General features: G+C 40.2%; 2 long non-coding RNA genes across 3 annotated transcripts in view; one reads left to right on the forward strand and one right to left on the reverse strand.

Moving 5' to 3' along the window:
• Window positions 1–12350, forward strand: part of LOC100359069 (uncharacterized) — a 195356-nt gene that overhangs the window by 177581 nt on the left and 5425 nt on the right. The window lies entirely within an intron of this gene.
• Window positions 1–12350, reverse strand: part of LOC127484108 (uncharacterized) — a 74644-nt gene that overhangs the window by 13393 nt on the left and 48901 nt on the right. The gene's annotated exons all lie outside the window — the stretch shown is intronic.

Here is a 12350-nt window from a genome sequence, read left to right on the forward strand (position 1 = left end):
AGCCATTGTTCAAATGTGCCTGAAACAGAAGCCATAGATGTCTGAGATCTACCACCCTATCAGACCCTGTCCCACCATTGATCAAAAATTGGGTCTTACTGGAGGTATTTGGGTCCTTGATCCTGAAAATGAGAAGAAAGGGAATCATCTTCCAAAAGTAGTTGCTGGCTGTCTCTGGGTTCCTACTAATTCATTTCTCCAAGAACAACAGCAAAACTGCATTCATTCTGGGCTTCACACCTGTGTAGCATGTGCTGCTGATAACTGGGTTACTGCAATTATGCTTGATGAATGGGTTGGCAGCAGACAATCTGTCTCTGCATACCTTATTGGTTACAACAGTAGAGTGTGATTCTCAAACGTTCAAGAAAACTACCTGCTCATGTGTCTGGGAACTGGGGGACAGTATACCATCTGTTTAAGCGTGTTGGTCTTTTCTTGTAAGTTTCTTTTGGAATTTGACACTTGTTACCACCAGGTTGCTTTACATGACAGGGTGAATGCTAATTTTTGAGGAATAATTGCAGTCTTGTAGTCATTCCTAACCTGTACCTTCACATTATCTGTCACTTCTTGATGTATCATTTTAAGTTTCCTCATCTCTTATTTTCTCTATTTACCAAAGTATAAAATAGAACATTTTATGTAAAACATTTCATTCATTTGAATCCTCTGGATATGTGGTAGCTACTGATTGTATTTGCTCAGAGATGTGGAGACAAGATATGATGATCTGAAGATGAAGGGATCTCTAATGTCAGGTACTCTGTTTAGGGAAAGTAAGGCCTTATTCAGGAGCACAGGGTGAAAGCCTTCATATATACCACAAAATTAGACTACAAATTTTTTACTCTGCCTCCTGTCCTCCAGCCCAAGATTTATCTGGCCATCGTCATTCTATACAGAAGTGGGACAGTCACCATGTGTTTCTCACATCCTAGAATATTCTAAGCCTATACCTGGGCAAATCCTGATGTGTACTCAGACTCAATTCTTCCTCAAAGGGGCTTCCATACCTGACAGTATATCACAAAAACATTTTCCTATAACTTATGGATGTTATTGTTTCCATGCCTACTAAATCTCACTTTCTGTACATAACGCATGTTTGTTTACCCAGTTTTGGGTATTTAGGATGCTGCTAATGTTTCTGTGATGACAAGTAATAAAGTAATATACAAATGCTAATTTTTATTTAATAAAGTTTGCATACTTCTCACATAATTAGGGAAAATTCTAGGACCCTGGGATATGCTCTTTCATTGAGTTTTTGGTACTACTGACCAAATACTTGCTGATAAATCAGATTTCCATCTTCATATCCAAAAATATGTGAGATAAGAGTCATGTGACTGGGTTTTTGAAAAAAGATTTATTGATTAATTTATTTACTTATTTAGTTGAAAAACAGAATGACAGATGGAGAGATAGAGAGAGAGAAGTTTTATCCAGTGGCTCACTGCCCAAGTGGCCATAGTGGTAAGGGCAGGGTCAGGTTGAAGCCAGGAGCCTAGAACTCCAACCTGGTCCCCCACATAGGAGCCCAAGTACTGGGCCATCCTGAACTGTTTGTCCAGGTGCATTAGCAGGAAGCTGGATTGGAAGTGAAGCAGTCAAGACTCCAAGTACTTCAACATAGGATGCTGGTGTTGCAGGAAAACTAAAGTTCATTTGTAATTGGTTCAATTGTCTGTTTTTTGCACATCTACATTATGACCAGAAGGGACATTGAGGTTTTTCTGTAGCATGTGATGATTTTCTGGCTCTATCCTTTTTTAAATATTTATTTATTTGCTTGAAAGACAGAGTTACAGAGAGGAAGGGAGAGAGAGAGGGAGAGAGAGAGACACAGAGGGGGAGAGAGAGAGACAGAGGGAGAGAGAGAGAGAGAGATCTTCCATCCACTGGTTTACTCTTCAGATGGCTATAATGGCTGGAGCTGTGCTGATCCAAAGCCAGGAACCAGGAGCTTATTCCAGGTCTCCTACATGGGTGCAGGGGCCCAAGGACTTGGGCCATCTTCTACTGCTTTCCCAGGCCATAGCAGAGAGCTGGATCAGAAGATGAGCAGCCAGGACTCAAACTGGTGCCCATATTGGATGCCAGCACTACAGGCGGTGGCTTTACCTGTCATGCTACAGTGCCACCCCCTGGCTCTATCCTCTTACGGTAATTCTCCTTTGTCTTAGTAATCTCAAAGCCAAATTTCCTGTACAAGTCAACTGACTCATTGTTGATCTGGACATAAAATGAAATGCTATCAAAAATGCCATCTTTTTAACAGATGCTTAAGTCATGATTTAACATTTTTTTCTCTATTACTCGCCTTTGGTGAAGTGTGAGACATCCTAGTATCATGATGAAAAGCCTCTTCTGATTCTGGGAATGATCTACCCTACAGCATATCGCATCTACAGCAATATCATTGAAATGGGCAAATTTTGATAGCTGTCCAACCTCCAGAAAATCCTTGTAGATCTTGTCATTGTAGCTGGATGAAAATATGACTTAGTTCATTCTCTCCAACCGTTTAATATTGTGTGGTGTAGGGACCAGCACTGTGATGCAGTGGGTTAAGCTGCTACCTGAAGTGCCAGCATCACATATGTGCACTGGTTCAAGACATGGCTGTTCCACCTCTGATCCAGTTCTCTGCTATTGTGCCTGGGGAGGCAGCAGAAGATGGTCCAAGTGTTTGGGCCCTTGCACCCATGTAGGAGACCCAGGATAATTGCTCCTGGATCCTGCCTTCCTCCTGGCCCAGCCTTGACTCTTGTGGCTTTTTGAGGAATGAAACAGCAAATGGAACATAGTGCACTCTCTTGCTTTCTCTCTCTGTAACTCTGTAGGTCAAACAAATAAATCCTTAAATAATAATAATAATAATAATAATAATGTGTGGTATCATATCTCCCAACTCTCTTGTCTTCTTTGTCTGCTGTGATTGTTGTTTCTGCTTCTACCAGTGCTATCATTACTGCTTCCCAGAGCTCTCAGCACCCTAGGATAAGGCCACTCAACCCCACAACCTGACTTAGTCACTTACAGAAGGGAGATGAGTCAGTGATGGAGACCCAGAGAATTGAGGAGGGCTGTAAGCCTCTAGAAGGGGTAGGAGGTGTGCTACCATGAGAGTACCTGCATGCCTCCACACATGCAATCAGGGCCCAGAGTTTCTTACTTTGTTACTTTATGGATGTTTTTCCCTTTGTGCTCAGAGAAGATACATGGTATGATTTCAATTTTTTTATATTTGCTGAACTTTGTATTATGGTCAAGCATATGGTTTGTCCTAGAGAATGCTCCATGCATTGATGAAAAGAATGTGATTCTGAAGCTATGAAATGAAATCTTCTGTAGATATCAGTTAGATCCACTTGTTCAATAGTGTAGATTAGCTCTATTGTTTCTTTGTTGATTTTTGTCCAGGTAATCTGTCCCTTGTTGAAAGTGGGGAGTTGAAGTTTTCCATTATCATTGTAGTGAGTCTATCTCCCTTTAGATCCATTAACATTTGTTTTGAATAGCTGGGTGCCTTAGCATTTGGTGCATAGCCATTTACTATAGCCACATCTTTCTGTTGAACTGATCCCTTAATCATTGCATAATGACTTTGTGAGTCTAAGAGTTACCTTGTTAAAATTTACTTTGTCTGATATTATTATAGCCATTGCTGCTTTTTAAATTGCCATCTTCATGGAATATCTTGTTTCTGTCTTTTAATTTTCAGTTTGTGTGTATGTGTGTTTTGTGATGTGTGTTTCTTGTAGGCAGCATAGATGGGTCATGTTTTTTAATCCATTTTGCCAGTCTGTTTAATTTAATTGGAGAATTTAGTATTTTTGCGTTCAAGATTACTACTCATAGGTAATTATTTCATATGGCTATTTTTGTAAATATCCCTCCCGGTCTTCACAGTATAACATTAAAGTATTATTTTGCTCCCTTTGGGGAGTCATATTTTCTTATTTGTTCACTCTTCTTGTACTTCTACATTTATTTTTGATGCGTCTGGGGAAACCTTCATTGGTAACTCCTCTGAGGGCTTTGTTTTTGTAAATGGACCTCTGTGGCTTAATGGAATTCCTGCTCCTTCAGTAGATACACAGTGTGTGAGCTGGGTGGGGTCTAGGTACTCTGGCTAGAATTTTTGGGTGAGACAAGAGTCCAGAGTGACATTCAAGTTGGGTATCATAGATATCCTCTGTCACCGGCAGGGAGAGGGTGTGATCGTGCTGCTGGTGTGTTCACAGCCTCAATCCTCTACATCAAGGTGAACCAACTGCTGAAAGTAGGCTAACTATGCCTGTGCACATGACCCATGCATGTACACAAATCACACAAAGGGTCTATGTACTCTGTAGTGTCATTGCTGACCCCTACAGGAGTTCCCTCCCAAGGACCCAGGAAATTCTGTGCTTCTGGAATCAGATAGAGTGATTGCCCATGGACTCAGTCACATTCCACACCCTTCTGAGTTTCCTAGCCTATGCAGAACTCACACAATAAAAGGATTCCTACAGTCGCAGGCTACAAGATTCCCATAGTCACAGCATTCAGGGGACCTTCTCTCTTCCCTGCAGTCTTCCCCATTTAGGAAGCAAGGCATCCAATTCTCAGAGCACGCCGCCCGCCCAACAGAAGTCAGTTGTTGCTCCACTTGGCAAGCTGAGTCTGGTGCTTTGGTGGGGGTCCAGGAGGGCAGAAACACACCCTCCATTCACGCTAATTGTGCACCCTATCCCCCACCAGCTCTCCAGCCCAGACTCAAAGTTAGGGCAGACCATAAAGTCCTTCCTCAGACAAAATTCATCAGTGGTCACAGCACATCTGCAGCATCCACCCACCTTGTTCTGGGAAGCAATCCTTTTACTGCTAATGTAGGGCTCCCTTCAGGATTTCCTCTAGGGACGGTCTGGAGGTTATGAATTCTCTCAACTTTTACTTATCTTGCAAAAGTCTTATTTCTGCTTCACTTTTAAAAGATAGTTTTGCCAGATGTAGTATTGAAAGATCTTTTCTTTCATGATCTTGAATATATCATTCCATTATTTTCACACCTGTAGGGTTTCTGATGAGAATTCTGCTGTTAGACTATTAGGTTTTCCTTGATACATAACTTGACATGTTGATCTGTCTTTGAGGATCTTTCACTAACCTTGAGTTTTGCCAAGACTTTAGACTTTTGTCTGAAATATGCCTTGTAGAAAGTCTATATTTGTTGACTCTGGATGGGGTCTTTTGAGCTTCCTATATTTGGTTGTTCACATTTCCTTCAAGACTTAGGAAGTTTTCAACAATTATTTCATTCAGTAGTTTCTTAATGTCCTTTTCCATCTATTCTCCTTCAGACATCACCATGATAGGAATATTTGTTCACCTAGTGAAATTACACATGTTCCTTAGGTTTCCTTGTTTAAGATACTTTCTTATAAGGAAGTACTTTTCTCTGAAGAGAGGAAAGAACTTCCACTTTGTATATGACCCTTTCTAAAAACTGACAGAATTTGTGGACTCAAAAGGCTTCCACAGCCTTGGCAGCTCACATCAAGAGCCTCAGGTGATCACTGACATCGTAAATAAGAGTGTCAGTTGTTAAATCAATAACAGGAGTCACTTGCTCCCCATGTCGGACATCTGTCCTTAATGAGGTGTACTATGAGAATCAGTGGTAAAACTTGTCTTCAAACTATGCTTTATACTTTGTGTGTCTGTGTGGGTGCAAATAGTTAAAATCTCTACTTAGTCTAAAGTTGGTCTTCCGAAGATAAAAATTAAAAATGAATCAATGGAAAACAGGATGGGAGAGGGAGTGGCAGATGGGATGGGAGTGGGTGTGAGAGGGCAGGAATGGGGGGAAGAAACACTATATCCCTAAATGCTATACATATGAAAATTTGTATTCATTAAATAAAAACTTTCAAAAAATAAAATAAAATCTACCCTCAAAAAAAGATAGCTTCTTTTTATTTTTGACTTTCTTATTTCAAATTCAAGTTCTCAGGATCAGAAATTCTTTCTTTGAATTAGCCTATTTTGTTGGTGAATTTCTCAATTGTCCTTTTTTTAAATTGTATGATAGAACCTTTTATCTCCAAAATTTCTTATTTACTCTTTTTAAAAAAATCTGTCTTTAAAGATTTATTTATTTACTTGAAAGTCAGAGTTACACACAGAGAGAAGGAGAGGCAGAGAGAGAGAGAGGTCTTCCATCCACTGGTTCACTCCCCAGATGGCCGCAATGGCTGGAGCTCTGCTGATCAGAAGCCAGGAGCTAGGAACTTCTTCCCAGTCTCCCACACAGCTGCGGGGGCCCAAGGACTTGGGCGATCTTCTCTTGCTTTCCCAGGCCATAGCAGAGAGCTGGATCAGAAGTGGAGCAGCTCGATACGAACCGCCGTCCATATGGGATGCTGGCACTGCAGGTGGCAGCTTTACCCACTATACCACGGTGCCAGTCCCTCTTATTGACTCTTTGTAATTATTTTTTCTCCATTTCATAGTTCTAATTCATATCATGCACAGTTTTTCTTGTTTCTCTGAGTTGACTATATTTGCTTTTATCTCATTAATATTCATTGGATTATTATTTTGAATTGTTTTTCAGGAAATCATAGATTTCTTTCACATTAGAATCTACTTTTGGAGAGCTATTGTGTTCTTTTGGAGGTTCCATGCTTCTTTGCCTCTTCACTTGCATCATGTACCTACGTGGACATCTGCACATGTAATTGAACAGTTTCTAATTTATGGAGTACCTTTCATGGGAAAACAGGGTTCCACTTGTGTAGTTTCTTTGATTTTATTTGTAGGTAACCCCAGAACTCTAACCTCCAAAGGATCTTTTCTGGTCTAATCAATATCAGTAATTCTCTGAGTCCCACAATGGTCCTGTCTCTTGCAGTTCATTGAGGTAGTGATCGTACTTTCTAATGGATGAGAGCTTCCAAAGATGTGTGTCTTCAGACCCCAGAGACTTGTATGTAATTTTCACTAAGGCTTGTGGTGACAGTAGCCACATTCCTAGTCTGTTATGCACTTGAAGGGCTGTCCTACTATGTCTCCAGACAAGCCTGAGTGATGCAGGTGCTTCTGGAACTGATAGTTGTGGACCTGCAACTTAGTGATGTGAATGGGAAGTAATACTGAGTAGTAACACTGGGACTTACAGCACCAAAATCCTCAGCCCTATCTCTTGTAAATATAAAAGGAGACGTTGCTCAGTTCCTAAAGAGTGAATACAGGTCATCATGGGGATTGACAGGTGTCAGTCTGGAACTCTGAAGTGTAGACAAGATTTCCCCTGACTCTGAAGATTACATAGAAATGACTTTGAGGATTGTAATGCTAACAGTCACAACCCTGGATCTGCAAGACAGGATAGGTATCTTATCCATGTAGCAAAGTAAAAACAGATTATGCTGGGACTGTGTACTGGCAGCATTGGTCTTGTAGCAGTGGAATGGAGATAGAGCCTTCATCAGACCCTGCAGGAAAAGCATAGGTGGCTCCAAGACTTATAGAGCCAACAGTAACAGTGAAAGAGCAGCAGGATGCTGTAGAGACCTAACCCATATAAAGCTATGTATCAAGGAAAATCCCATAGTCTAACAGCAGAATTCTCATTAGAAACTCTGCAGGTGATAAAAGAATGGAATGCTATATTCTAGATCTTGGAAGAAAATTTCTTATATTCTGAATTTCTGTTAAGATGAAATGAGGATCATGGTAATTGGAGAATTCCTCATTTTGTTAGGTTAAATTTATTATATGTTGTGGAAATAATAGTAACGAATACTGGTAATGCAACATAAATCAGGGCTTTAGTAGAATATGAAAAATAATCCTACAAATTTCACTTTGAAGCTGATAATTCCTACAGATTTTCTATCATATTTGTGCAGGATCGAAAGTTTAACACTTAGCATGCTTCTACTAGGGAAATAAAGAATTATGTTCATCTTCTTCTGGTTGACAGCAAGAGCTACAAATAGCATAGAGGAGAATAAAAACTTTTCCTACAAAAAGAAAAATCATCACAATAAGATAAAACTACTAATGGTCTTAATTTATCCTTCAACTAAATTAAATTAAACACTGGGTAGTTCTCAATAGTCTAACTTTTGCTCTGGATATACTTAGGGTATAACAAGATTGCAATAGGAACTAAAAATCTTTCTGGTTCAAGCAGTTATATAAAGGCAAAATTTCTTTAATCAAAAGTAGAAAAATTCAAGTTCTATATGTAGAAATAACATACACAAGATTTGTTACAATAGAAAAACTAATTTTTCTTAAATAAAAAACTCCGTCATTTGGGAACTATATAAAAATGTTTCATGAAAATTTAATACAAATTTCATCACACATTATTATTAATCCCATCAAAACATAACAATCAATGCAGATGAAATAAAGTATGATTGGATAAATATGTATAGCATCACAAAAATTTATTAAGAAGTTTTAATAAATTCAAATTATAGATGAATATAAAAAATTAGAAGATACTCAGACCAATTATAAGGGGAAAAAAAAACAAAAGAATCATTCTGAGAATGATAGGATGTCCATTCTCTTGGAGACATAGAGTGTTATTGCTCTTATTAAATTCCTTTTTTTTTTTTTTACAGGCAGAGTTAGTGAGAGAGAGAGAGACAGAGAAAGGTCTTCCTTCCATTGGTTCATCCCCAGATGGCCGCTACAGCTGGTGTGCTGTGCTGATCCAAATCCAGGAGCCAGGTGCTTCCTCCTGGTCTCCCATGCAGGTGCAGGGCCCAAGCATTTGGGCCATCCTCCACTGCCTTCCCGGGTCACAGCAGAGAACTGGACTGGAAGAGGAGCAACTGGGCAGAATCTGGTACCCTAACTGGGACTAGAACCCGGGGTACCGGCACCACAGGTGGAGGATTAGCCAAGTGAGCCGTGGCACCGGCCACTCTTATTAAATTCTAGGAGCTCATGATTTTGGTGAAGATACCTAGAAAAATTCAGAGAACTTTCAAGCATAAAATGTGAGTTGATGAGGATAATTCAGCACAGAGAAAAAATTATAAACTAAGTGAATGTCATGAGTTCTCTAACAATGAATTAGAAGTCCTGAATCAAATGCTTATTTCCAAGGTAAATGTAATTTAGCAAATCTGCATTCCCCAGGAGTTGATATAATACCATATAAAATTTTAGGTTGTCACCCTGAAAAATGACTCTGTATGGTTAGAGAGGATACCACTTCCCAGTGTTTGAACAACTAGTAACGTAGATATCATTTAAACGATTCCAAGAACAAAAAGAAAATAAAAAATTATTTCACCTTAGTTTCTGTCTTTAAGGAGAGATGGGTTCCCATACTTTGATCAATAAAGATTTTTTTAAAGAGTTAATGAAGATGAGTGTATGCATGATACACTTTCACAGGAATCAAAATGCCATTTCAAGATCTTCCAGAGATCTTGGAACCTAAGTCCTGCCATTTCGATGTGCCAGGGCTGGAGGACCACTGAATGGAAGCCTGAGTATGCCCATTGCAACTTCAGGGCTTGGTTGGGGGTCTTCCCTGAAGTCCATGATCTGACCCTTCTCTGTAATGCTGCCCCTCTACCTAGGTGGTTGTGGAAGAACTAGCAGTATGTGCTGACCTTTCACTTTGCCATCCAGGAGATCAATAAAGACAGCCACCTACTCCCCAATTTGTCTTTGGGCTTCCAGTTCTACAATGCCTTTCCCAGTGACCAGTTCACCTTGTGGAGCACTCTGAGTTGGCTTTCTGGAGACTATATACTTCTCCCTAATTACACTGGCCAGACACAAGAAAAATCAGTTGCAATTATTGCTGGAAGTACAGCAGCATTTTCTGCTGAAATTGGAACGCTGTTGGAGCTCTACAAAATCCCACAGGTAAATGTGCTGTGAATTCTGTAGAGAAATACTTGAATCTCCCTCATTACCATTTTCTCACCTCTGATGAATGGGAAATGTGGAAGCCAACTGTACACATCCCACCATGGTTTAAAACAGATACCCAGGAATCTCCAGCATTGTGAAATTATTAACAAATGAAAGGAGAGTAAGAAAGGGAATGAGGGATGGATATGGAGATCCTTCACTCAGATTACTTTCTAGTGCCAATACATCCATCGAGGAATATTGACTGTAGAACACTCGGAGCTCTGTGCCTCAAAGGAGCTATCCGTATCAAAGGGGAATATTCTATCATAGGATAGGGCTATCTACAGAGGTATGCACAAGCAAAAGATTGTTAGGTGTGGAGACACAAAGACCTAGCTATCTGGTTCCCTTAAATACAACATTGAAGTTGTTCATCAACAGTCTGGGCAAGGGCTGATCAAGTCACTGTTTCTCATAGTGTCCATTTCACTTCAACAGGTTTCCTTTTTGGTGCTCGGTTAGTTGTCAATGATCAGGGAGAACATAGGATATTTGTCCCTTTGGGACTGGCTTATTTCACTCAGCATAATATTTTCCAGATTCCTCCATTTTGTTGCAAATGACCGGATTTCATTTTTTTTTACTGGTGTATAGTATTCTGTAGAGTACATATCCCATAATTTCTTTATCCAGTCTACTGTTGCTGGGCATTTAGGTTGATTCCAGGTCTTAGCTATTGTGAATTGAGCTGCAATAAACATTAAGGTGGCCGGCGCCGCGGCTCACTAGGCTAATCCTCTGCCTAGCGTGCCAGCACACCAGGTTCTAGTCCTGGTCGGGGCGCTGGATTCTGTCCCGGTTGCCCCTCTTCCAGGCCAGCTCTCTGCTGTGGCCAGGGAGTGAAGTGGAGGATGGCCCAAGTACTTGGGCCCTGCACCCCATGGAAGACCAGGATAAGTATCTGGCTCCTGCCATCGGATCAGCGCGGTGCACCAGCCACAGAGCGCCGGCTGCGGAGGCCATTGGAGGGTGAAGCAACAGCAAAGGAAGACCTTTCTCTCTGTCTCTCTCTCTTACTGTCCACTCTGCCTGTCAAAAAAAAAAAAAATTAAGGTGCAGACCGCTTTTTTGTTTGCCAATTTAATTTCCTTTGGGTAAATTCCAAGGAGTGGGATGGCTGGGTTGAATGGTAGGGTTATATTCAGGTTTCTGAGGAATCTCCAGACTGACTTCCATAGTGGCTTTACCAGTTTACATTTCCACCAACAGTGGATTAGTGTTCCTTTTCCCCACATCCTCGCCAGCATCTGTTGTTGGTGGATTTCTGAATGTGAGCCATTCTCATAGCCTTGGCAACTCATGACAAGAGCCTAGGGTGATTACTGATACCATAAATAAGAGTGTCAATTTGTTAAGTCAACAACAGGAGTCACTGTGCACTTACTCCTCATGTAGGATCTCTGTCCTTAATGTGCTGTACATTGTGATTTAATGCTATAACTAGTACTCAAACAGTATTTTTCACTTTGTGTTTCTATGTGGGTGCAAACTGTTGAAATCTTTACTTAATATATGCTAAACTGATCTTCTGTATATAAAGAGAATTGAAAATGAATCTTGATGTGAGGGGAAGGGGAGAGGGAGCAGGAAAGGGGAGGGTGGCGGGTGGGAGGGACGTTATGGGGGGGAAGCCATTGTAATCCATAAGCTGTACTTTGGAAATTTATATTCATTAAATAAAAGTTAAAAAAAATAAAATGTTGAGACCAACAAGGAAAAAAAAATACAACATTGAAAATCAGATCTCCCCAAAGATACTAAGGAGTGATTGAGGTTAAGTAGTTAGAGTAGTGTTCATTGACTGTCTACCCAATTCTGACTTACTATCTACCAATGCAGATTTCTTCACAGGTCTAACAGTAAATGCTTCATTTACAACTCCTCATATCACAAATTGTTTTTGTTTGAGAAGCAGAAAGACAAGGGCAGCCAGAAACATTGCAATAACTAGTTTACTCAACAAATACCATGATGCTTGTTTAGCTGGCTATCACAGAATCTGGAATCCAGGAAATTAATCCAGGTCTCCCATATGGGTATAAGTAACTTAATTAAATCAAGCCACCACTACTGCCTTCCAACGTCCATATTACTGCCAAACACAGATCACAGCGGCATAGGAAAATGTGGGGCTTGACAACTATTTTACCAAAAATCAAAGATGGAAATTTATTGTGTTCTTCATAACAAATTATGTTATTGTGTAAAACTAAGTTAACTCCAAAGGATTAAGAGAATAATGCACTAAAGATTTATTTCTCTGTTGGAGTTTACATCTCATACTGGTTGCTGAGGGAGTAGGCTCTGGTCCACAAGTCTCACAGGGTGATAATACAGAAAAGACAACTATCTTAGTGATACTGCACCCAAAGTAAATGCATTTCCACTGCAGGACATTAAGA

This window comes from Oryctolagus cuniculus, chromosome 15 (assembly GCF_964237555.1).
Source record: "Oryctolagus cuniculus chromosome 15, mOryCun1.1, whole genome shotgun sequence".
Lineage (NCBI taxonomy): Eukaryota > Metazoa > Chordata > Mammalia > Lagomorpha > Leporidae > Oryctolagus > Oryctolagus cuniculus.